The 26,527-nt window shown below is 45.7% G+C and overlaps 1 pseudogene across 1 annotated transcript in view; it reads right to left on the bottom strand.

Moving 5' to 3' along the window:
* Positions 1-1,881: 1,881 nt before the first annotated feature.
* The window catches only part of LOC100955243, a 35,280-nt pseudogene continuing 10,634 nt past the window's right edge, over positions 1,882-26,527 (bottom strand). Inside the window, exons 2-3 of the transcript XR_001161403.2 lie at positions 2,424-2,505; positions 1,882-1,975 (exon numbers count right to left, since the gene is read on the bottom strand). The product of XR_001161403.2 is annotated as a pyruvate kinase PKM pseudogene (transcript). The remainder of the gene's footprint in view (positions 1,976-2,423; positions 2,506-26,527) is intronic.

Genomic DNA, 26,527 nt, shown 5'->3' with positions numbered 1-26,527 from the left:
CATTAACGTTCGTGGGAATTAATTGTTCCAGTGTTAATCAAGCCCCGCTGTAGGATTCTCTTTATGGAAGGAGGAGAAAGTACCCCAGGGAAGGGCCTGGCATGAATGTTCTGTGCTCATGAGAGGAGTCACTCACTGTGGAAGGGAGCCATGGACTTGGGCAGGGTGGGTGAAGAGGGATGTGAGTAGATTGGGCTAGCTGAGGTGAGGCTGCGGGGACCTTTGGAGGCATGTGATGTGGGGTCAACCTCTCCTGGCAGGCCAGACTGTCACCCTGGGGTACCAGGATGCTCTCTTCAGCACAGGGAACTGTGCTGGGAGCAGGAGGCCTAGTCTAGCCTCCTCCAGCTGTGTGACCTTGGATAGGACTCTTGCTATCTCTGGGTGTCATTTGCAAAATGAGGTGTTTGAATTAGCTCTGGAATTCTCTAGTTGGGGTCCTTGACCGGAGATCCAGGGGATCTTTCCAGGCCTCTGTGACAAATCTCAATATGTTAAAGTGATCGCTGGAAGTATATCCATATTCTGCTTGCTAAGAACACCCTGGCTAAGCAAATCTGACATTTTCTTGCTTTGGGCTGGAGGTGGAGCAGCTTGCTGTGCTCACAAATGCTGTTTCATGGTACCTCAAAGCTCTGACTGGCAGTTACACTTCCCTTTGATAAATAAAAATGGGGGAAAATAATTTATTATTATTTAATAAATATTTTAAAAATAACTAGCATTTATTCATAACCTGGCTTATTGTTTATTGTTGGCCCTTAGTAAATGATAGTCATTATAACTATTAATATTATAATAGCTAATCTGGTTGGCCAAAGCTTTTGAAATGTGGGCCATAGCAAGAACATTCCATCTTTTGTGGGGAAGTGGTTAGGGGCTCTGGGCGGGGCTGGTGTGCAAGCCCTTGCAGAAAATAATAGTCTTGGGCTTCTCTGCTGCAGATTCCTAGTGCCACCAGGCAGGGTTGGCACGAGGGTTCATGGCAGCTCCTGGGCATGGAACCTGGAAGCAGAGTCTCTGGCCCTCCTTTCATCTATGGCCAGTCACTTTCTTTGGCTCTTTCTTACCCTGGAGCTGCCTTGGGCTACAAATGGCCTGGCCGTGTGGCCCTGGGGGGCAGAGTTCTGGGATTGCCTTAGAAAAGCCTGGAGATCTAACTGCCTGCCTGATCACTGACTGGGGGTTGCATACTTTGAAGGGGACAGCGATGGGGTTATGGAGAGACCCTTAACTTAGAATAGACAGTGAGTTGCATGTGTAGTTCAGGGAGAGGTGATTCTGTTTGGAAAACAATTGTTTGATTGCCTTTTTTGAATTTTATGCCATACATCATTATAAAACTACCATTTATTTATTGCTTCCTATTTTCCTAACACTCTCCTGGGCTGTATATATATTATCTCATGGATTCCTTATGTTAGTCCTTTAGAATGCACCAGCATTTCCATTTTATAATTTCAGACACTGATGCCCAGAGAGGTTAAGTAACTTTCTAAATATTACACAGCAGGAGAGTTGCAGAGCTGGAATTTAAAGGCTATACTCTTTCCAAATATTAAAAATTTACTTCCGTATGATTCAACATATTACAGTATGAAGAGGGCAAATGTAACAAACTGCTGAAGATCAATAGAGTAAATGGTAATCCAGATGGGCTTCTTGGAGGAAGAGAGTTTTAAGTTGGCTTTTGAGGGAGAAAAGAGAGAGGGAGCAGGAATGGAGGCAGAGGGTGGGGACTGATCCTGGGTGGCATGTGTAAAGGTAAGTGGGGAACTGGGGTGGTGACAGCAAGCAGAGCCCCTGTGGGAGGTCAGGCTGGAAGTGATGTGATCATGGTTCCTGCTTTGGGGACAAGTGCCAGGTGACAGGTGTGGGCTTCTATTTCTTTGCCACACCTTTGGCCTTGCTCCTGTCTTTGGCTGCCACAGTCCTCTCTGCCATCAGCAGCAGGGGCTGCTGCAGCTCTCCTGCTCTGTAGGTGGCAAAAAGGACCCAAGAGAAACTGGCGAAGGGTTGGCTTCCTTCCCTCCCTCCCTCACTGTCCTGGGTCTTTTGTTCCTTTCTCTCTCCCTCCTTTTCTCCCTCCTCCTTCCTTCCCAATATTTGATTTTTAAAACTTGAATTCAAGCAATAATTAATATTTAATTTTAAAAATCACCCATAGCATAGCTCCACCTCCCTGCTGTGGAGCCATTCTGGTCCACTTTTCCATAACCCCTTCTGCTCCTGCCCATCTGCACACATCATGTTTACACAGTTGGGGATACAGTCCTAGGTCTCTTTGTGTCTCCAGAGACCTTGATCTCAGAACATTTCTTGTCTGCATTGCCTTCGTGATCACAAAATCATGAGTGGCCACCTACATCCCACTGGGCTGGGGTGCCCTGAGGGGCAGACGCCTCCCACCACAGCTACATTACTTTCTTAGCTGCTTCTTTCTGGCAGCTCTCTTATAGCTGACGCTGTCACTGAGCATCACAGCAGGTGGGCAGGACTTGAGGACTGTGGGAATAGAATGCCAGGGGTTGAGGCTGCCTGGGATGAGGGGGTAGAGTGTAAGCCAGGGATAAGCTGACTGACAAGATGCCTCTGGGGACTGAGGACCCATGAGGGTGGGCTGCAGGGTATAGATCTAAGTCCTGTTGCTGACCTTGGGAAATTCTCTTAAACTCTCTGGGCCTTAGAGTCTTCAGGCTAAAGTGGGACTATTAATATTTATTTCTTGAAACTATGATGAGGATTAAATGAGATAATATTTGCAAAGTGTCTGGCATTCACAAACATTAGTTCCCTCTCCCTCTCTCCTTTCAGACAGTCTTGAGCTGCTTGGAGAGGCTGATGATGAATAGAAGCATCTCTGTATCAGGAGGCCTCGGCCATGAGCAGAGCAAAATGATGGCCAATCCATACGTTCAACAGATGCTTAGGGAACAACTGTTCCAGAATATAGCCCTGAACAAGACAGGCAAAACCCTGGAATCACAGAGCTTACAGTCTGGTCTGGAGACGACCAATAAACAGGTAAATACAAAGATAGGAATCTCCCTTATTGGTGAGTACTACGAAGGGGCAACAGATATTTAAATCAGAGTCAGTGGTGACAGCGGAATCTTATATGGAAGGCTCTGGAGAGGTATTTGGCAGGAAAGTAGGGCCAGAGAATTTGTGTCAAAGCAGTTGGGTGTTAATCTGGTAGTGGCTTTGGGGTAAACCATTATGGATTTTATGGAGGGCAGAAGCTAACGTGCATTTCCCCAAAATCCATCCCCTCTGGCCAGTACTTTTGAGGGGATCATGTTTGATCCAAATTCTGCAAAATGAGAAGTGGTAAGGCATATGAAGTTCTGGGGCAGGAGGTTAGTACTCAAGGGTCAGAGTGTTGCACCCATGAGGGGAAGCAGGGCAGAATTCAATTTTCAGTGCCAGGTAGTCCCTGAAGGGCGTGGAGCTGGGTTGGGTTGACTTGATCTGACTTGTGGTTTAAATATTTACACATTTTCCTTAGCACTGATTGGAAGAAACTTGCATATAATAGGGGAGAATATTTTAGAGTTTGTGCAGCAGAACGTGTTGTGATTAGTCATATCTGGGAATATCATGTAGGCTTTGTTTTATTGGTGAAATGGGTATTGAATTGATAGAAGATAAACCTTGATAGAACATCACCACCATGTTAAGGCCAACAAGAGACTTGGAGACATGGTTAAGAAGAAGGAAGAGATGCCCCAGTTGTGACATTTCTGTGATCATGAAGGAAACAGGAGAAGTGGGGTGAAGTCTGGAAAAAGCCAGGACAGAGGACAGTGGCTGAGGTGTGGAAGCAGGGATGTTGGTGGCCTTTAGGCCACCATTGGATGGCTCTCTTTCTTCTGCCTGATGTGGTTCCTCAGAGTCTATGACCTGTGTATCTGGGACCTCCCAGGACTTGTGGTGACATGTCTTCTCCCCTGGCTTTCATGAGTTTGGTTGGGTTGATTCTTTCAAGGGTCCTCCCATCCTTTGCTTTGTCATGAAGGGTGGGGCCTGCCCAGGAAGGGTGAGGTGCATGGGGACACCACACAGAACAGGAAGAAGTGCAGCTGGATGCTGTAGCTTCATTGTGACTCTCAGGGCCTGTGTAGGTTGTCAGCTCATGTGTGACGCACATTTAGACGTTTCCAACTATACCAGGGGTTCTCAACCTGTGGGTCGCAACCCCTTTGTAACAATGAAAATACATCGTGGCATTAGGAAGGTTGAGAACCACTGGCCTATACCTGTTTACCCCTGTGCAAACTCTCACCTTTATATCACACACATGAGCCTGGTGCACCAGACTGCGCAGTCCACAGATGCCTACATGTGTTTGCTAACGACCACATGAACTTGTGCATGCTACCTGCTGGGTTCACTTCCAAGGTACAGACACAGAGGAGGTAGGTGCAGAAGAGCCCTCATCAGCGGGGCCCTCTGAGCACGAGGCTAGACACACAGGCTATCAAACGTAAATTCTGTAATTACGTTTATCTATAAATCTGCTCCAGTGGACCAGATTTTGAAATGTCAACTTAGGACTCACTAAAATCAATTTACTGGGTTGCAAACAACTTTTACAAAAAGTAAAATAGGTATAATAAAATAAGATAGAAAATATCAGAGTATGCCTGCTCCATGAAGTAAAGGCTACGTATAATTCTGTGAGACTTTCCCCCCCAATATACAGTATAGTAGAACCTCTGAGTTGACTACCTGAGGGACTGCAAAAAACTGATCAGCATGCGGAGGTGGTCAACATAAGGAACTAGACCTACGGCGCTAATACGTGCCTGTGCTACATGTCCTATCTATGAAAGTTAGGCCAACTTAAGCAGCTGCTCAGTGTAGGCTGGGGGTCAGCAATGGAGGTTCTACTGTATATGTGTATCTGTGTACTGTATCACAGTGGTACTTATTTATTTTTAGCTATGGCTTGTAGCACGAAAATGTTTGGCCTAGTAGCGCCCTGATGAAAGGGGGACAGAGGACATAGGTTGGTGACTGAGGCCCTGTCTATCAAGGGGAGGGAAGCTGGCTAAGAGAGGGGTTAAGAGTTCCCTAATGGCCAGAATGGATAAGACCATGCCAGCGGGGTTGTAGCAGGGGCCTAGCCTCCTTCACAGTTTAGGGTTTGGGTGGCTGAAGCCAGGTACTTCTCTGTTCACAGCATGAAAGTTGGTGTGAAATTCGTTGTCAAATAATGAGTGTGAGGGCAGGTGGAGACTGCTGGTTGGAGATGGCCCTGGGGGGGCTGGGGAGAGCCTGGCCAGAGGACAGAGTTGGGGGCTGCTACACAGGCTGGGAGTGAGGGTAAGCCTGGGGGGTAGGGGGGATGAAGGAGAAGAGGGCCCAGGAGAGAGCCCTGGGAATCCCTGACAAGCAAAGGGCTTCTTGGAGGCAGAGAAGCTGTGATGGGGAGAGAGGAGCACAGTGTGTTGCAGGCAGGAGACTGCCTGGGAAGCTGGGAGCAGGCGCAGGTGCAAAGGGAGGAGGCAGGGCCTGCCCTGTTCAGTGCAGTGCTGAGCTGAGACCCAACTGGGGAGAAGATCAGGCTGGACCTGAAACATGAGATATCAGCTGGGAGCTGAACTTCAGGCTGCCGGCTGGGTGGGCTGATGAGCCGGCAGTACTTTCCTCAGTGTGGCTTTGAAATCCTCCAGAGCCATAAAGGGAGAGAGAGGCTGAGACAGGTGCAGAAAGAGCGTGTGTTTGAAGGAGGAAATGCACTGCTAAGAGCTGCCTGTCAGGAGCGCCCCTCACCCTTCATGGGCCTCGTTTCCTGACCTAAAAAATGAATGGGATATCACTAGAATAACCTCTCAGAACTCTGCCTTCTCTAAAATTTTTTGGGATCATTTGTGAAATGGGGATAATCATCCTTGCCCTGCTTCCTTAACAGGAGGACCCTCTGAGAACTATCCAGATCAAAGGTATTAAGACTATAGTATGTAGGTATTAATAATTAGATTCAAAGGTGCCCTGGGGGGCCTGAAAATTGCCAAATTTTCAGTTTCCTTTCTGGAAATTCCTTCTCCTTCCTCATACTTCCTGTCCCCTTCCTCACCCTATTCTCGAAATCATGGATGGGAGTTGGTAGAAATTGGGAGATAGGAGGAACAGAGAGGCAGAAATTTATTAATTGGCTGAGTAATCGTTGGGCCCTACTGGGTGCAGATCTTCTGTTGGACGCAATGCTGGGGTTACCATGGAGATTAGGCAGCAGGACTGGGCCTGAGGGCTCCCAGCTGCTGGTGGACAGCAGAACCATCCCTGGAGCTTTTAAAATCGAGATGCCACAGGCTGGATGCTAGCTTTGCCAAGCTCAAATCTTCAAAGAGACAACCCTGGCATGGGCCTGCTTAAAAAGTTCTATAGGGGATTTTCTTGCACACAGAATGATGAGAACCACTGAATGGGAATAGAGAATCAGTCCCATAAGATGGGACGATAAGCCCTACAGTGATAAGATGGTAGGTACTGGGACACAGCTAAAGGAATCCCAAAGCAGGAGCACCCAAGGCCCCAGGAGAGGGCGGGCATAGGGCAGACTGCCTGGAGGGTATGCTTCTCACACTGAGTTTTGGAAGATGCCAAGGCAAGAGGCTTTAACTGAATGAAGTGCTGCCTTAACTGTAACTGCATATAAAGTGCACAATCTGAGTGCCCCCTGGAGGCAAATCCACCAGGGACCCTGATGAAGTCCTGCTGGAAGTTTCTCTTTCAGAAGGACTCGGACCAACTTCCATCATGAGGCTGGATATGTTAGGTGGGAAACAAGTTTCAGTTAATAATGGATTCATGCCAACAAGGGAGGCAACCACGTCCATCGGTGTCAGGCTGGAGGGGGCTGTTTTTAGATTTTGGGAGGATCAGGCAAGAATAAACGGATTAATGATGACAATCATTTATCAGGCCTTCATTATGGGCAGGCCTATACTAGCTAGGGTTGCTAGCTATTGCAAAGCAGGGACTATTTCCTGCACTTTACTCAGCAGCTCAGAGAAATGGAGTGACTCGCCTAAAAGCACACAGCAAGGAAGCAGCAGGGTTAGGACCTGGGTCTCCCCAGGCATAACAGTGGCTGAGTGTGTGAGCTGAATCCCTGATCCATATTTTTGAGGGATCTTGCGCAAGTTCTTCAGACTCTCCGTGCCTCAGTCTCCGCACCTTTAAGAGGGCAAGGCTGATAGCAGCTCACTGGCAAGGCTGCTCTGAGATCTCAGTGAGTGGTGCCTGCATGTAGTGAGTGCCCCGTGGTGGCAGGGAAAAGGCCACTGCTGTGAATGGAGAAGCCTGCACCATCTGCAGTCAAGAGGTCTGAGGGACTTGGATTTGAAAAGGCTAAGACTGACCATCTAGCTCTGAAATTCTGAAATGGAGTCTTGACTTCTGCAAACACAGCTGGTATCCTGGGATGAACCTCCCAGAGGCAGGGGGATTATTCTTTTGATCTTCCTGAGCATCTACTTGCTCAGCCCCATGGTCAAGGCAGGTACAGGATTATCAGCCTCCTGTCCTGTCTGGGGTGGTGTTAGCCCCATCAGGAGGATAGACTGATTTTTGTGGGATGCTGAGAGGGAAAAACAAGCTGGGTTGCTCTGGGTGGAGGGTGTCACTGGGCAAGAGTTGCCTGCCCTTGTCTAAAGCAGCAAGCCTGTTTTTTCTCTCTTTTAGAGGTACTGAAGGCAGGCAGGAGAATGAGATAAAATTCCAGAAGTGATTCTTCTCAGTACTCTGCAAGTACTCAGTCATAATGCTCCTTCATTGTGGTTCTAAAGGCCTGAGTGAAGGGTCAGGCACTGTGCAAGGTGCAGGCCTGTTGGAGGCTGCCAGGGCATGGCTGGGAGGGAACCACGGCCTTGTAGGCGAGACTCAGCCCAGCAGGGAGCCTGACCACGGCAGGTGGGGTGTGTGTGTGTGGGTGCAACATGACTGCCACCTGGTCTTGGGAAGGCCCCTCCTGGAATCCCAGTGAGGCTGCAGGGAGATGATAGCCAGGAGACAAAGGGCTGGAGGGGACAATGCCAACGCCCAAGGGCAAAGTTCCAGACTGGGACCAAGACCCCACACCTCTGGGCCTGCTGGAGGTACAAGGAGGGTGTGAGCCTAGGGCAGGCTGGGGTGGCTGAGGTGGGAGGCATCTTCTGACGGGGCTTCTTTGATGCTGTGGGATAAGCAAAAACAAACAAACAAACAAATAAAACATAACTGTTTACTTTTCTTTTTATCAGGGGATGCAGGCAGATGGAGTGGGTCCAGGGGTGGTTATCCAGAAAAGTGTCATTTTAACCCACCAGGAGAGGCAAAGTTTTATATTTGGCTCAAATTATCCAGGCTGTGTGGCCACAATGCAGATTTTCACTCAGCCCATTCAAAATACTAATGGTTTTCTGCTAGAACCTGGGAGGACCAGCTGACATGTAGGAGGTGCTCAGGGACACAAGCTGCTGAGCAGCACTGTGGACTGAGGGACCTGTCGGGTGCAGTAGAGAATACAAGGCACCAGATATGAGGGCCACACTCACCACAGAACAAGAGCACATGTGGCTACATAACCATGATGACTTAACATGGTCAGTGTCACCAACAACTGTGAGCGCTTAGCATGTGCAGGACACTGGGCAAGGTCATTTAGCTCATGTGAGAATATGGGGTAGGTGGAATTATTGACTCCATCTTACTAAGGTTTACTTTACCAAGGTTACCTGGATATACTGGGGTCTGGGTACATCAACTCAATAGTGGGTCTTTGCCCCATTCCCCCTCTGTGCGTGGGCTGTGGCCTGAACAGGTCTATCCACCTAAACCACAGGCATTTCCTGCTTATTTTTCATTCCTGGGAGTCTTTGGATCCAGGCCTTGTGGGTTGGAATTCTGGGGTGTGCTGTGCCTGCCAGAGTAATTTTTCTCACCATTCACATCCTTGCAAGTGTCCCAAGAGCAAGGGTGGAGCTAGACCTCAGGGCTTCCACAGAAAGCTGGGGTCTGTGGTCAACACAGTACAGGCCTTGACCCCTGAAGCAATGCAGCCTTCCAATGTCTTATTGCCAGGTCCTAGGAGGGGCTTGGACCTTGTCAGTGCCTTTGAAAAGTTTTAGGTCTTTGTTTAAATAGTGTCTTATTCAAAAGCTTCATAAGACAACAGGGGACCTGGTCTGGCTGGGGATGGAGAGCTCCCTGCAGTCTAGTGGCCAGCCTGGTTAGGATAGTGTGCTGGCCACATCTCAGGGCTTCTTGAGTCCCTTGAAGCACATTTGAATTCCCTTGGAAACAAGATGCTTTTTAAGGTACTGTCTAGCCCCAACACTGGGTGCTTTGGTGCCCATCGGCAGGAGACCTGCCCTGTAGATAAACCTGAGGGCAAGCCATACTTCTGGGGCTGGACCCTTGGGGCTGGTAGGTAACAGGGTGGCTGTATGCAGAGAGGAAGGGGGAATCACCTGTAGCCCTCTGGCCTTGTCTAAAGCAGCAAGCCTGTTTTTTCTCTCCTTTAGGAGTACTGGGAGTAAGAAAAATAGCATTGCAGGGCCCTCATTGCACTTTGCATGTATGCAGCAATTATGCCTGTTGTGAGCACAGCTCTGCCAGGGGGTTAGAGGCACCTGATCTGGCAGGCAGGTTGCTTTAAAGCCTGGCCCAGGCTTCACTTTGGGTGAAATGGGGTTGGGGAGGTAAGCCAAGGTGTTCTGAACATCTCCTTCTTTTCAGCTGTCTCCCTTCTACACCGCTAGGATGCCCCTTTCCTCCAACCTGCCCTGTTGTGGGCAAATAGAGTTGCATGTCAGGAAATCCCCCACCCTGTGGCTCATCTTCTCAGGGTCAGACACTCTTTGGGGTTCCCGATGTGAAAAGCAGCAGGTGTGTCACACTGAGCTCTTCTCCCAGGCAGGACCAACTGGTGGCCACAAGAGTGGCTGTGTGTTCAGGCTGCCCTGCACAGGGCACTGCCCAGCTACCAGCACTTGGATCCACTCCTCTGTCCCCAGCACCCAGCCCCAGCCCATGGTATTGAAAACAGCCATAATTTTAATGGACTTAAAGTTTGGATGTCATGGACTTACCTATTTCTAATCCATGGAGTGATTCTGAAGGTGGATATGTCTGACCAGCTCAGAGGCGATATGGAGAAGGTCATGTTTTGCATAGACCCAGACACCCTTTAAATGATATCGCTGTCTAAGTGACAGGTCTTTTTCATGGGGCCAGAGGAGGAATTTTGCTATTCTGTTGGGAACCGGGCTTTTCAACATCAGGACATGTCATTTTGGGCTGTGGGTTGGGGCAGGAGGGAAATGGGTCTTCTTATACCTAGATGAGGATCTTCTTCTGAGAGGCTGAAGAGGAATTCTTTGACTAAAACAAGCCATTCTCAAAGCCAAGGCAGGTGCTCTTTGTCTCCATGGCAGTGGGCCGGACACTGGCAAGAAATAGGCATTTGCTGGGGGAGGATGCAGACCAGCTGAGGAAATCAGCATTTGTCCACAAGACCATAATGGCAGTGGCAAAGACCCACCACCGTCCAGGTCCTTTGGAGCCTATTACCTGACCCCACATCCCCAAATCTATGTTATTTATATTATCCAGGTAATTGAAAACAAAATTGGTTGTCTTTCTGTATGACCACGGGTATTTTGTTTGATTTAGCTTTCCAAATATACAGTGTAGATCTAAAGAGTGACTCCAGAGACAGAGCCAGGGGCTTCCGTGATGATCCATTTAAGGGGGTGTTTTGGAATTCCGGGCAGTGAGGACTAAAGTTAAGTGCTATGTTCAGTGACTCTGATTCCTGTCTGCTTTCTGCCTGAAGCCTTGTGCTCCAAAGCCAAAGAATATTGGGTTTGAACTCAGTCCTCCCACATGGTGGGTGGTGGCAAAGGCTTGCCCCAAAGGCGAGGACAACAGTCTGTGACCCAGGCAAGGCAAGGCAAGGCCCTCCTGCAAGGCCTCTCACACCTGCATCCAGGAGCAGAGCCCACTATCGGAGTGGGCAGCAAGACCATTGGATTAGAGGAATCCCAGAGCTGCAGGAAGGATTCAGAGAAGACGAGCATGGCAGACTTGACCAGGAGCTTACATAGTATCCAGTCTAACCCCTTCATCCCACAGGCCAGGAAACCAAAATCCAGAGCTGTTAAATTCCTGGCAATATGCATTCCAGTAGTTGTATTAAACGTCTTGGATTCTTTCTTTTCTTTTTTTAAGGCAGTGTCTCACTCTGTCGCTTGGCCTGGAGTGCAGAGGCGTCATCATAGCTCATTTCAGTCTCAACCTCCTGGGCTCAAGCAATCCTCCTGTCTCAGCCTCCTACCTCTGATTCCACAGAACAATATTGACATTCCCAAACACGATTGTGTTTTTTTTAGAAACTGATGGGATGGGACAGGGTTGAAACTAGAACCCAGGCTATAAGAAAGACCACTCAGGGAAAAAACAAAAACCATAAACTAAATGAAATGACAAGCTGGGGAAAATGTTTACAACTTGTTAGATCAGAAAATAGCTAAATTCCTCAATATGTCAAGAGCTATTTTGAATTAGTAAGAAAGAGACCAGCAGAACAGGTAAAGGCTGTGTATTGCTCACAGGATAGGACATTCAGATGGCTCTCAGGCATCTGCAAAGTGTCTCAACCTCACTAATAATAGGAGAAACGCAGATTTAAAATATAAGATAATGTTTTTTAACCTATTTGATTGGCAAAGATAAAATAATTCCTTATTATCAGGTGTTGCTCAGGGTGGAGAGAAATGGTACTTTTACCTACTGTTGGTGGAAGTATGAATTGATGGAGAGTAATTTGGCAATAACTATCAAAACAAAAAACACAAGCAGCACCTGTGGCTCAGTGGGTAGGGCGCCGGCCCCATATACCGAGGGTGGCGGGTTCAAACCCGGCCCCGGTCAAACTGCAACAACAACAACATAGACAGACGTTGTGGTGGGTGCCTGTAGTCCCAGCTACTTGGGAGGCTGAGGCAAGAGAATCGCCTAAGCCCAAGAGCTGGAGGTTGCTATGAGCTGTGACACTACAGCATTCTACCAAGGGTTACAAAGTGAGACTCTGTCTCTGAAGAAAACAAAAAACAAAAAACAAAAAACTCATCTCCGCCTCAGCCAGCTATTTGACTTCTAGGAATTTTTCCTATCTGTGTGATAGCACAGCTGCAAAGTGACCATGTGCAAAAATCTTCAAAAGCATTGAGAACAGCAACAGAGTTGAGCCTAGTAATTAAGGAACTATTGAGCTAGAGGACTTGTTAGATAGATTATGGTACATCCATCTAATAAAATATTACACAGCCATTAAAAAGAATGAGATGACAATGTGTATGGACATGGAATAATTACTAATCTATGTTGTTAAGTGAAAAAAGTAAGCACAGAATAAATGCTGCTTTTGTCTAAGCAGACGCATATATGTATGTGTGTATTTCCATATATGTGCACACATATTTGTGTGTATATATATATATATATGCACAGATTATCTCTGGAAGGATACATATGCAAAAGGTAGTGCCAGGAGCTGCCTCTGGAAAGGAGAACTGGGTCAGGGAGGGACAGCGTGCAGGGAGACTTTTCACCCTATGATTTTTTTCTCCTTTTTGGATTTTGTGTCATGTGCATATATTCCTGGCTTAAAAAATGATAAACAATCAATAATGCTATCTGAGATTCAGTGAGAAGGGTCTCCCAGCCAATCTCATCCACTAGAGGTGATGCTGGATGCGGCTCTGAGTGACAGTGGCCCATGAGAGGGAGGCAGGCTCAGCTGTGGGCCAGAGAAAGCCTGGGGTGGAGGTTGGGCTCCTTGGAAGATCTGGGAACCCCCAAATATGCTGAAAATAAAACAGAGCATTTGTGCACAAATGATTCTGAAAACTAATGGCTAAATGGGTTAAATGACAAGCCCATTTCTGATGATCTGCTTGTCTGACTTCTTCCTGTGCCCTTGGCTTAAGGTTTGTGAGGACCAGGATGGTCTTGCATAGCCTTGTGCAGAGTCTGTGCTCACCCATCCAGGCATGCTGAGGCAACAGCATCTGCAGGTGCTTACGAGGGAGGATGTTGGGGTCAGTGGGTGTTACCGACATCGTTATGTTCTCTGAGGTCAGGTCTATGCTGTGAGCAGGTGGTTTAGCCTTGGGGTCCTGAAGACTTGGGTGTGAATGTGGACTCCATGCATAAGAGGAGTAGAGTGTCAGTTTCTGCTCAGTACAGCAGGAATAATCACATCTACCTTGCAGCACTGTCAATAGGGCTGGTGAGGAAGAAGAATCCAACAAGCTCAGCTCTTACTACACGTCCGTGTGGCCTGTGTGCTAAGGAGATGTGGTTGGACTATGGCAGATGGTTAAATTAATTAATGAGCTCTAGGCAGACAGTCTGGGTTTGAATCCCAGCTGGGCAAGTTATAGGCTGTGGGACCCAGGGTAATTTACTTAACCTCTCTGTGTTACATCATCTGTAAAACTGGGTTAATAATAGTTCATAGCTCATCTAGGGTTGTTGTGAGGATAACAATGAGGTATATGTAATGTCATAAAGCACTTAGTGTTAAGCCCAACTTAGAGTAGATAATCAGTAATGTTAGCTATCATTCTTATCATCATTATTTTGAAACAATCTAGTCAGCCAATGACTGATCTAAAGTTTGCTTATCAGGTTTCTGGTTTTTTTTCCCCCCCACAGTGAGAGGTGCTGGGGTGCTGGAATTGGAATTTCCAATGCGAGCAGCTTATGCTTTCCAGAGATATGGATCAGGCAAATGGGCAAAATGCACCCAATTAGACTCACCACTGTCTCCCAGGAAACTGCATCCCATCTGGCAGTGCCTGTGCAGGACCAGATTGGGGAGGAGTCAGGAAGGGCTTATTTCAGATAAATAAAAAATTCTGTGCTGCTCAGAACATGGAGCATTTGAGCAGTGTTAGAGGAAAACAAAAATGAAATACAGAGGGCCTCAGTGGAGGGTAGAGGCAGTATCTTATCACAGGGGAAACTGAATTTTTCTGAGACGCTGAGTACAAAGGAAAGGGGAGGCCGTGTCTGGGAAGCTGCAGCAGTTTGGCTCTTTCCAGGAAAGAAACATTATGGAAATAGGAAAAAAAAAAAAAAAAAAAGAAGAGGATGGGGCCAGAAATCCTTTAGACAGAGCCACTGAAAGAGTATAGGCAATTGCAGAGGTTGGAGAAACTGGGTCTGAGGGGGCTTAGCCAAGGCAAAAGAATTCCAAAGGAAGGGGTGCCAAGGACACCGTGGAACCAATTATTGAAATAATGTCAGGATGGAGATTTACTAGAGGAATTTAATAACAAAAATAACTCACTCAGCTTCTCCTCCCAAATTAGATAGTATACCTCTACGGCACGCTAATGAGAAGAAATGGGGTGGAAGATAGTCCATGCAGAGTACATACATCTATTTAAAAAAAAAAAAAATAAGCATAAGCAACACATTCCATAAAAGGGATACAGGGACTTAGCACCGGCCTCCTGCCCCCTTGAGATTTTACTGAAACTGTGTGCAATTGATTACTTTTTGATTGGGAGGTTCCCTAAAACATGTTTCTCTTCTGTGAATGGACCAGGCTAAAACTCAAAGGAAAAAGCTGCTCTTCCTCAGGCCTGTCCCCCACTTTCAGGCATTTTTGAGACAGAAGCATGAAGGGTCCTTCTCTGCACGTCTTTGGTCTCTGCAGACCTCTCAAACAGTCACTTCAATCCTGATGTGTTTACTAGAATAGCAGATGGGTTCTCCAAATTGGCTTGCCCCAGAAGCCGTGGGTTCCCTGGCTGTACTCTACTGAATCGGAGTCAGAATTTAGTCGGAGGCCACTTTTCACATTGCTGAGTGACACTGGGCCAGATATCTGGAGATACGTGGTCCACTGGATGGTTTCAGCAACACCCAGCCTGGGGCTTTTTGTGGCTACTGGAACCCCTGAGCCCTGGGTCATTCCGGAAGCACAACTGAATCTCAGCACACCCCTGGTATAATGAGAGAAGAAATCAAAACAGGATCTAGGTCCAACTCGAGACTTAATTATGATGATTATTTTTTATTTCACCACCATGAAATTTCAACCATAAGAGGGCCAAAAGCTGAAGGCCGCACACCCTGAAATCTGAAACCTATTTTGTAAGCACTTCCCTCCCAGCCTCCCAAAGTTTAAATATTAATTTGCCTGTAATTGGCGGAGAAAACAAACAGGCAATTAAAAACGCTACAAAGCTGACTTTCTCCTTCCTCTGCTCTCCCCTCCCTTTTCATTTCGCTGCCGCCTAGAACTGGCTCTAAGACAATGGGACCCCGAGCGGTGTGGAATTCTAAGCCTGGGCTTGCCTTAAAGCTACAATATGGATTTAATTTATATGCAAATGCAAGCAATAAAAAGGCAGACACTGTAGAAATTATAGCCCCCCCCACCTTTTCTTAGGAGATGCTCAAACCCTTTCTCTCTTCTTCTAACTCAGACCTAATTATTATTGGTTCCTGCCACCTCCTCCCTCTCCTGCCCACTCTGGGTGTAAACTGGGCCATTTAAGGAAAACTCAGAATATTGGGCACAAGAGAAGGAGCATCACGATAATTTCACAGTCTGACTCCCTCTCTGTCCCCCGCCACCCCTCCTGCTGGGCTCTCCTGTTGACCAGTAGAACGCAAAACTGATCAAAGTCAGCCGGAAGCCTTAAGTAGGCCAAAATGGGGGCTAAAGTATGCTAATAGAAGAGCTAAATATACTTTAATCCTGTTATAATACAAGGTAACTTAGAGGCAGGAAAAGGGCCCAGTGGCTTTGGCAGGGGGCGGATGGGGGGCTGGGGACCCCTGTGAACCCTGAATAGAAGTGGCTTCCTATTCTTTCTCTGCCTGGGGGTGGGGTGGGGCCTTCTTCCTCAGATGCTCACCCCAGCTCCGCCTGCCCCGTTTACTGAGTGTCAACAGTTGGGTGAGCAGGACTTCTCAGCCCTTAGATCAGCATCCTGTGACCTTCCACATTGAAGCACACACCATTCAGCCAAGCCTTCCAGCTGTTGCCTGAATGATGAGAGTTTTTTTTTTTTAATTTTTTTTTTTTTAACTCAGAGCAGGGCATGGCTCAGGAGGACACTAGGCAACAGTTTTAAATTATGTCCTCACCACCACCCAGCTTGCTGTGCAGATCCTCTGGAGGCCTGTGAGGAGCTACATGGGCCATCAGATTTGGGGTGAAACTGAGCAGGCCTCACAGAGGAGCAGACTCTCTGCCCCGCATCAGGGCTAGGACTCTCAGCAGGGCCAGCCACTGCCTGGTGTTACAGAGTGGGGAGGAGCCCACGTGGAGGGTGTGATGCTCAGGGAAGAGCTGCATCCGCAGCCCCGCATCTCCCTCCGGGCTCTGGGTGATTCCAGAATGTCAGGGGAGTAGTTCTGGGTGGGTTCTCCCTCCTAGGTTAGTCTGCGGACCCTGATGATGGCAGAGGAGACTGATGTCATCTTCCAGCCAGACAATTGCTGGTGGGTATCAGGAGATTAAAAACAAAGGTCTCGCTGAGGCCTACCTCCCACGGAGCGGCTCTGGTCTGAATGGTGGAGCAGGGGAGAGGCCAGTGGTCCTGAAGATCTTTCTGTTAAGTACAAATTACATACTGGATGTATTAAGTTGTAATGGTGTATTCTGAGTCTGACTGGTTTCATGAGAACATCAGTGTACCCTCCAAAAGGCTGAGATGGTGACACGGGCAAACAAAAAGGAACTCAATCCCGACAGGTTATGTTTTGTTTGAATTCAGGCCCGGGTTTTCTCTTTCTTTTTTCTCCCCCTTCTCTTTTCCATTCTGACTTCCTCTTCCTCTCTGCCTTCCTCTTTGCTTCCCATCAAGCCCTCACTTGAATGCAATCCTTCTGACATAGTGTGCTTGTGGGTTGCTGATCTTATGAAATCAGCCAGAAAGTGTATGAACAATCAGCTCCTGAAAACCCCGCATTGAGCAAAGAGAATTTTTTTCTTTCTCCCCTCCCCTCAACAGGCTCTCAGTTTCCCAGTGCACAAAGTGAAGGGGTTGTGCACGATGGTCCCTGAACTCCCCCACTGGGGCCTCTGTGATAGTCTAGGTGGCCCTCTGTCCGGCAGTGTATGCAGCAAACATGTGTATCCACGCACCATGGATCTTAAGGGCTGCTCACATAGCAGGTGCTGAACTCATGCCAGTGTTGATGCTTGAAATCCATCACCCAATAGTGCAGAGAAAGGGGTCTTTGCAGGGGAGGGGTGGGGAGTGGGGAATGAGGGGGCTGGGAAGCTGGGTAGTGGGGAGAAAGAGAACCCACAGGCTTTAACATAAGAGAGTAGAATTTCTAACTTTTCCACACATGAGCTATTTAATCTGCAAAATGGGGGCAAGACTATCTCTTAGAGTTGTAAGGGTCAGATGGAAAAAATATCTGTGAAGTTCTTGACATGGTGCTCACATCAGTCAGTACCGAATGAGTGTTACCTCTCATTACAGGAAGGCCGAGACGGCGCTTACGCAGGTGCAACTTGTATGTTTCTAGGTGAAAACTCCATTTTTGTAGTTTTAATAATTATTTATTTTAGCGAGAGGAAAATGCAACTATTTACCTGAAGCCAGTTCTGAGTGATCATCAGAATCACTTTTTTTCCTACAAAAGCTGAGGGCATTAGTGTTAAAATCTGCTTTCAGTATTTATGCCAGTGTCCTTGGTCCTGAGGCTGACCTAAGGCGCTTTCACATTCTCCTTGTCTCTGGTTCTGCCTTCCCTTTAAAACATCTTCCTTCAATCCTAGGGTTAGGCTTTTCTAAGTCTAAAGGGGAAAATAAAAACTATTTGCACATATCCTATCTAGCCAATACTTTCTATTTCTCGAATGAGAACCACCCCCCACAAACAATGAATCCTGAGGACTGAGTCATCATTTCTGTTCTTGCGACAACTCATAAAATGGTTTTAATTATATGGTGTTTTTCCAAGTAAACAATCCTACTGAAAGAGAAAACAACATCGAATTTTATTGAATTAAGTTGGGAACAATCTCAGCACCATGACTGCTGTCAACTAACTGGGGCCTCTGATACTGTCCTTGTTCTGGTTCGTGTTTTCTCTTAACGGTAGCAACAAGGAAATAAGAACCAGCTCAGACAGCCGACAAGAGAAACGGAGAATGCGTAACTTCAGTGCAGCACTCCAGATCCCAACTGTAATCCGGGAGTTATGTTGGGAAGAATATGCAAAGATCTTTGTTTCCACCATAAACAAATACAATATTATCTTGACCACAGTCTGACCTGTGAAACATCCTTAGGTTGACTTCCAAAATACTGCAGCAAATATATGAATAGTAACAGCCGATTACGGAGCAATTCCTCTTCTTCCTTTATTTAAACTCTTTATGTTCCACACATTCATTAACATTTCCCTGCATGTCTCATTATTATCTCATCAAACATTTATTATTACTTCAAGATAGATAATTAAAATTTTATACAGTTATTTCTCTCTATGACAATCCAATAGATTTCAAATGCCCCCACCCTCCCTAGTACTCATATGTACCCTCACAATTGGGTCATAAAACTCATGAACTTTCAATTCAATGTGCAGAAAGCATAGGAACCAAATCTAAAATTCATTTTGAATGGGAGTTTGGTTTCCTGAATAATGACTCAGTTATTGCAATTATGAAAGAATCCGGGAAAAGAAGTCTCGCAGGACAATCCTTATTCTTCATCAAATAAATAAGCGGACTCCATTGATAATATTATGAGATAGACAAACAATGTACATGAATGATTTTAAGGCCTGAACTGGATTTGTTAGAATTGAGTACTCCCAGACAGCAGATGCAATAAACTCAAAAAGATTAGCAAAGAATTACTTTCTTTCCAGCCTGCATATTACAGTTAGGATTAGAAATTCTGATATGGATTATATATCACACATATTGCACAGAGCCCAGAAGTATCAAATTTATCGAAACGGGGGTGAGATCTTTTTTCACTGGAATTTAAGAATGTAGGTTGATTTTTGGCTACTTACAGCTTGGAAGAGAATTTCCGGGTGGGAAGAACGTCCAGCCTTACCAAGCCAGTGGCCCCCTTGCTTTTCCTGCGCTGTTTCCCCCTCCTAAATCTGAGCTGCAGCAGAAAAATCATCTGAGATCAAACCCAGCCCTAAGGGAGTTGGCTTGCAATTTATTAAATTTTGGAGCTACAAACCTTTTTGTTTTACTGAAAAATAGACAGTGTGCCAAGCTTAAGGAAATCGACGCTGCTGTCAAATTGTTTTTTCCTGTAAATATGCAAACCAGAAAGATGTCCCTTTAGTCTACCTAATTAATTAAACAGACTAATGCCATTTACTTTGGGAAAAACACTGGTGTTGTAGTTCAGTCATTTTAGCCCCGATCCAAAGAAGGGGAAGGCTGTGGATTGAGAAACATCACTTGGCAAATGACCATTTCTCTTTTTTTTTTTTTTGGAGCTTTTCATACATAGTCGGTTGAGGTTACAGCATCATTCTCTGAGAGAACTGCTCCTCTGCACCCTCCTTGGAGGGGCAGTGTTAGGGCAGGTGTGGCAGGCACAGCCCAGGGTTTTGAGTTTCAGAAGGAGCCAGAGACCCTGAGTTTGGGGGGGGTGGGTGTGTGTGCCATGTACTGGGGTGGGCGATTTAACAGGCATCCAGGTTGTTCAGTGATTGCATGTGGATACTGGGTCTGTTCGACAACCTCTGGCCTCAGTTGCCCATTTACCAACATTAAATCTCCTTTCAGGCTATCCATGTGTCCTTGGTGACAACCACATATGCCAGCTACAAGAATGTATTAAATGGAGTGGCCGATAGAGAAAGACAAAGCCCCTGCCCTCAAGAAGCTTTGATTTGTTAATTTTTATTGTGCTCTTACTGTTGTGCAGAGTAAAGGAAGGAATTCATGTACAATGCAGATAGCGTGTAATTCCGTCTCCAAGGGCTTAGTTTGGAGAGGGCTCAGGGATGGGTTCAGGGCTAGGACACTGGATGGTAATGGAGCAGGGATGGTGAATGGGCTCCGAAGAACATAGAGAGCCTTGAGCACCCAGGAGCCTTGTCACACCTTTATCAGTGGGACAGGCATCTACATGGCAAGCAAGGCATGGGCTAAGTGATGGGGAAAGTCAGAAATCTTCTCACCCGCACAGGACAGAAACACTCAGAGAGAGGGGCCAAGGCAGTAGCCACCTTCATAACTCCCACCCTGACAGCACAGGAGACACTTGCTCTGAGATGCTGTGTGTAACTGAAGTCAAACTATATCCACCCTTCAGTGTGTGCTTTGCAAAAAGCTGTCACATCTCCTCATCCCTTTTGCCTAGCTGACTTTAGGGTCTTCTTCTTTTGTTCTGCAGACTGTAGAGTTTTTCCCTTACAGTGCTCCGCTCTCGGGTCTCAGCCACACTTTCTTACACTCCCATGCTCTGTTAGGACAATCCACAAGCCCTTGTAAAGATCCTCAGGCTGTGCTGAGGTGTTAGACATGGTGGAGGTAAAGTATGGGTAACAAGGGAAATATCTGCCCTGGCCTGCTGTACTTTTGATCGGAAAGATACGAAAACAAAATTTATTGGTTTCTCATGAGGTTGTTCTCACAATGAAATGTGCAGATTTTATTATCATCATTTTGGAGAGAAGATAAGTGAGTTTCCAGAGTTATGTTTAAGCTGTCAAAGTCATCCAGAAAGTGTGCAAGTGACAGTGACCCAGCTCCCTCATTTAGACATTTAGAGGGAGTACCCACCACACTTTCAGTGTTTGTTTCCTGCCTGTCTGTCCCAATGGCCTGTGAATTTCTCCCAGGTCAGGGGTCAAGTTTGATTTGTCTGCTGCACACACCTGGCACAAAATGACCTTCAGTAAGGATGTGCTAAGTGGAAGAATGTCTCTCCCATTGCAATTGGAGCTGGGAGAGCAGATTTGAAAGGGTCATCCATTGTGGGAACAGACCAGTGAAGGCTGGGATAATCTCGCACAAGCACGGCAGTTTTCAGCTTGCATGTTTCCTTAATTCTCTCTTTTCTGCGGCAGTATTGACCAGTCAGTGAGAAATACACTCTCTGCACGCCCAGACACAGCCTGATGTGAGCAAATCTGAGCTTACCCTTACCCCTAGCCCCGTTAAATTGGTTTGATCAGCCTGGTGGCCTGGAATGTCTGAAGTCTTGCAAAAGACACAGGGGCATTTGTTGGTGGGTCTCCCTTACCCTCCCAAATTTGACATGGCTCAACAGTTGCACTGCTATCTCTGTCTGCTTCCAGCCCCAACTCTGCCTCACTGTCCAGCCCCATGTCTCCTAGCCACTAGTGCAAGACAGTAAATATGTCTAGTCAAGCCCTTTACACATCATTTAATTTAGAGCAAAATCCTGATTTCACTCTAAGTTCACATCTTGGAAAAGTCAAAAGCATTATGCTATACAAATGCCAGGTGGGAGGCAATGGGAAATGTGGCTTAGGAAATAGTAAGTCTGGTCTGGGCCCCAAATCCCAAAGCTGTGATTTTTTGTATTTTTTTTTGAGACAGAGTCTTGCTCTGTTATCCCGGGTAGAGTGCACTGGTGTCATCATAGCTCACTGGAACCTCAAACTCCAGGGCTCAATCCTCCTGTCTCAGCCTTTCAAGTAGATGGGATTATATGTGCATGCCACAATGCCCAGCTAAGTTTCCTATTTTTAGTAGAGATGGGGGTGTCTCTCTTGCTGAGGCCGGTCTTCAACTTCTGGCCTCAAGCAATCCTTTTTAAATAAAAATAGGGGTCTTCCTTAGTACAAAATGAAATAATCAGTGTAAAGCTTGGGACTAACTAGTACTGATAAAGAATTCCTATTAGTATTTTTATTTCCAGCCCCTACATAAATTTAATGTATATTCATTATAGCCTGTGTGGCAAGAACATTTCAGTGTCTCATTGCTCATCAGATCCTGATATCCTCCAGCATCATGATGAAGATCTGGAAGAATAGTCAGGGAACGAGGCCAGGCAGATATTTTCAGTGAGTGAAGGGGCCTGACCTGGAGGCAACAGAGATTGGTGGGGGTCTGTGGCAAACTAGTGTGGCCATGTCTTGTCTCATGGTAAGATTTTGACTTACCTTCAGCCAATGGCAGCTGTAAATGTGGGCCACAGTCTCGGATTTTTCAAAAGAAGCCAGATCTTTTTTTAAAAATGTGAAATTAGTTAGCAACTGATTAAAATCTTTTGAAAACACCATACAGGCCAACTCTGTGTGGGCCAACCCAAACATGTCTGTGGGCCAGATGCAAATCTCCACGGTGTGTCCTCTGGCCCAGAAACCCTGCCTTCCATTGAATAGGCATGAGGCAGGGTGGAGCTGGGAAAGGCAGGAGCCTGGCAGAATCTACTAGGCACGGCATTTATGTAAAGTGCGGTGAAGGTCCATGCCCGCCCTCACTGGAATGTGGAAACAATGACATGAGCGTCTAGCACAGTGTCTGGTGTGTAACAGAAATTCAACCCATGTTACTAGCATTATGTGTTCTAGAGAGGATTTTTCCCAAGGTCACTCAGACGAGTGACAGCTTTGGTAGCATGTCAATTGATAGATAGCATGTCAATTCTCTTTTCAGTGTTAATGTCATTTCTATGATTTTAGCAGCATCATTATAGTGGGGGAGATAGCCTACTTCTGTCAATATTTTTTGCATTATTATTTGTTGTTGATACAATTAAACTTGAGGAATTTCGGTGCTAGAAGGCCTTTAGAAATAACCTTGTTCCCTCTCCATATTGCAAGAAAAGAAGACTTTGCATGCTGTAGAAGTTGAGTGATGAATACAGGCCCTATCACTAGGCTTCCTGAACTTCTGCCTAGTTGTGGATGAACGTGAAGTTCCATCTTTGTCCTGGCTCAGTCCAGGATCAGGCTAAGAGCTCCTTTAACAAGATCCTGATGGGAAATATCCCATTTTCTGGGTCCAGAGACAGGTGGTTTATGCTGTTAGCAGTAAACTGAGTGATAGGGTCAGAAAGGTGGGTGAGCTTAGAAACTGAGGATGTGGAGGGGGAAGGAAGGGCAGCAGATAGACGGCATGCCTACGGCAGTTTCAGTCCTGAGAAGAGTTACCTTCTGACTCTTGGAAACTTCCATCTCCTCTCCCTGCTTCATGTTTTTTCCACTTTCTAATGTATCACACTGGTAGATGACGTATTATCCTCCCTGTTTGTCTCCTCCAGGTACAATGTAAGGTCCACAGTGTGTGTTGTGTAGGTAACAGTGGTAAATGCCCATGGAAGATTAGTCAGGTTTGTCTCCATCTGTCACACATGGCCTGGAAAGGACCAGTCAGGTAACTTGTCCACAGCTAAGAATGACTGGACCCAGAAGCCAATCCCTGAGCATGGAGCTCAGCCCCCTGATCAGTCCACATACACATTTGACAGTCTTGACAGGACAGCACTGACAGTGCTTATGGTGGAAATGAATCTTTGAGCTAAAAACTTGCAATTTAAGAAAAACTTCATGAGAGATTCATAGATAGAGTATCATAGTGCTTTGGTCCAGAGTGATGGACACGAAGATAACAGCTTGTCGTATTAATATAAAAATAATCCCACCTCTATTCCCACAACTTTGATATCATACTCCATATGGAAGGCAAAGGATTATTGTTCTCCAACTTGGGGAAATAACGTGAGGGAACCCAGACTTAGAGAGCTCCAAGGAAGGCAGAGGGAACATTCCTTTGATAGAATTATGGACTAGAAGAACTTAAAGTTTAAATGGATCTTAGAAATGCCATCTGGACCCAGGTTTCTCAAAGAGCAGTGCATACACTCCTAGCAACAAGAATATGAGCATTTTATATTTTTGTAAGTTACATATTTATTTTAATATGTAATAGACAAAAATAATCAATCCATGATTTTAGGGCAATACTGTTTAGGATAATGTTTATAAGAAAAGGTGATTTATTTAAAAGAGAAGTATTAGGTTGATTAGAGAAGATGGGTTATGAGAAAATGTCAAAAATTCTGTTGGCACATAAATACCTGAAGTTTGGAAACTTAATTTTTTAGCTAGAAAAAGACCTCGGGGGATTCTTACCAACACCACTGCACAAATTGGTGGCCCAGGCTGGTGGGATTCCAAGGAGTGGGCAGCATTTTCCCAGACTCCCCAACAATTGAGTTCTGTTCCCATCTTCCACTGCTCTGTAATCTTTCCGTTCCTCAAATGTTTCCTGGCAGTGGCCAGGAGCTGAGTAGGGTGGAAAAGTTATGGCAAAATTATGTCAGAAGGAAGCGAGAGACGTACCTGCGTCAGGAGTGATCCCCATATGCTTTTGGCTGCACATCCCTACCAGTCCCTCACCTGTGACCACTTATTTATAAGCCATAAGCATCTATTTGTGTGCTAGTGAGAAGTTCAGGATACAACACAACACACAAGAATAGAAAGAATGAGGTCGAGCTAAAGATAGAGAAAGTAATCTTTTTAATTGTGTCAATGAGACAAAAGAAACTGAACCCCCAAACTGACGAAGCACAAAGAGAATTAAATACAGTAGTAACTGAAGAGGATGTGATAAAGGTGAATTAAGTAATATTTTTTAAAGTAAAAATAGATTTTATTTGTTAATAGTTTTAAAGAGACATCTTGCTCCTCAAATTATTATTAACTTGAGAGAACTATATGAGAATATGTTTAAATGTGGGTTTAAACCCTGTAATAAGAGCATTGGATTCAGAGTTCTGGTTCTAAGTTCCTTTTTTTTTCCTTCCCCCTACTTAGTTTTAATGGTTGGCAGAGCTGAAAAAAGACTCTTTCAAAGACACATAAATCCAAATGGAAGAAATGCAGTGCTGGCTGGGCTTACTAAATCAAGATGCTCTTTTGAAAGAAAAAAAAAACCATCCAGCAATTATGCATCAGTTTTTATTGAAATTCATATAGTCAGGTAGTCAGTTTCTATCTTCCTTAATGTCAGTTCCTGTAAACTAATCAAAAGTTATATTTTTAACAAACGGGTTCAGGATCCACTGAAGCTCTTCTTTTGGAAAAATTTTAAATAGGTTACAAAACTGTTTCCAAGTTTTAAAAGTGTGCAAATATTAAGAGTTTCTTTTTTTAAAGGTGTTATTGTACACGCACGGTATTTACCTCAGAGCACAAATGAGAGTGATGGGAACATTTCTAAACATTAGTACTCAAAGTATTCTTACTGAAGCACATGTTCCTTTGGCAAAACAGTTATTTATTACTCATTGTTAAAACATAACTTTTACCTGGAAGGGACAAGTTAAAAAAATAAGAATATTCCAGCTATCATCCTATGATAGCCAGTTTTCTCACAGAAAAGTCCAACAAATTTTGAATGTATGTTTTTGTAAAAGAAAAATTTATATAATTCGTCTTAAAATCAGTTACCTTTTTATGTATATTGCCATGAGATAACCTGCAGTCCTTTTAAAGTATAAAAGATTTGCATGGTTATTTCACATCTCATTACAAAGTATTATAAGTATTCTGCTGTTTAAGATGATGTCACCTGTAACTCCTACCTACACTGGTCACAATGTACAGAGACAATCAGACGGGGGGCGGAAGCCAGTGTTATCACCTGAAATACCCATGCACAGACAGGGGCAGAGGCCTGAAGCCTTTGCCCTCGTGGTGTGTGGGAGCCCCCTCAAACCCACCTATAGGAGCCTATTGTAGGCTTTTCTTCCTAACTGCGCACTCAGAGACGTCTTTTGGTATCTTGAAGTTAACCAAAGTGGCTATATTTCCACCGTAGAAATTAGCAAGTGCTACAAACTGGGGCTTTTTCATCTTTGAGAGCCAGTTGTCAAACATTTATCAGTGCACCCCCACTTACATATAACCCCATTTTAGCATGTGACCAAGAGCACCCTCCCAGGGAGTGTCATGGTGTGGGCATTTGGACAGGCAGTGAGTGCATGTTCTGAATACACTGTGATGCAAATTCCACGTTTTCTGGGGGCAGTGCTCGGTACAGGGGACCACAGAGATGATCTTTTCTCCTAAATTGGAATAGATAAATCTGTGCACAGGAAACCAAGTGCCTCATGGTAAATTGAGAACTGAAGTGTGAGTAATGGTCTCTCGAAGTTCTGAGAGAAGAATAATTCATTCCAAATGAGGAGTGTTAGCAACGTTCCCTGGGGGCAAGGTACTCAGGATGGGCCTAGAAGAATGAGCAGGTTTTCAGAAAGGAGAGGAAGAGGGAAGAGAAGTCCTGGCTGGGAAACAGCACCGACAAAGGCCCAGGAGCAGGAAAGTGTGAGATGGATTTCCAGACTAACAACCAAGTGGATGCTGGAGTATCAAATGTGTGTGTGTGTGTGTGTGTGTGTGTGTGTGTGCTCAAGTGTGTGAGGATGAGAGGGAGTTGAAAGTGTGGTGGCAAAGCATTCTGATATTTGCAGGCAGTTACGAAGCAGCAGATCTTCTGAGCAGTGCCTCAGGGGGACAGCAGTGGGGCAGA

The sequence above is a fragment of the Otolemur garnettii genome, unplaced genomic scaffold (assembly GCF_000181295.1).
Source record: "Otolemur garnettii isolate 467f Iridium unplaced genomic scaffold, OtoGar3 scaffold00059, whole genome shotgun sequence".
NCBI classification, from domain to species: domain Eukaryota; kingdom Metazoa; phylum Chordata; class Mammalia; order Primates; family Galagidae; genus Otolemur; species Otolemur garnettii.
The sequence above is the reverse complement of the archived record's forward strand: the minus strand, read 5'-3'. Positions and strand labels throughout refer to the sequence as shown.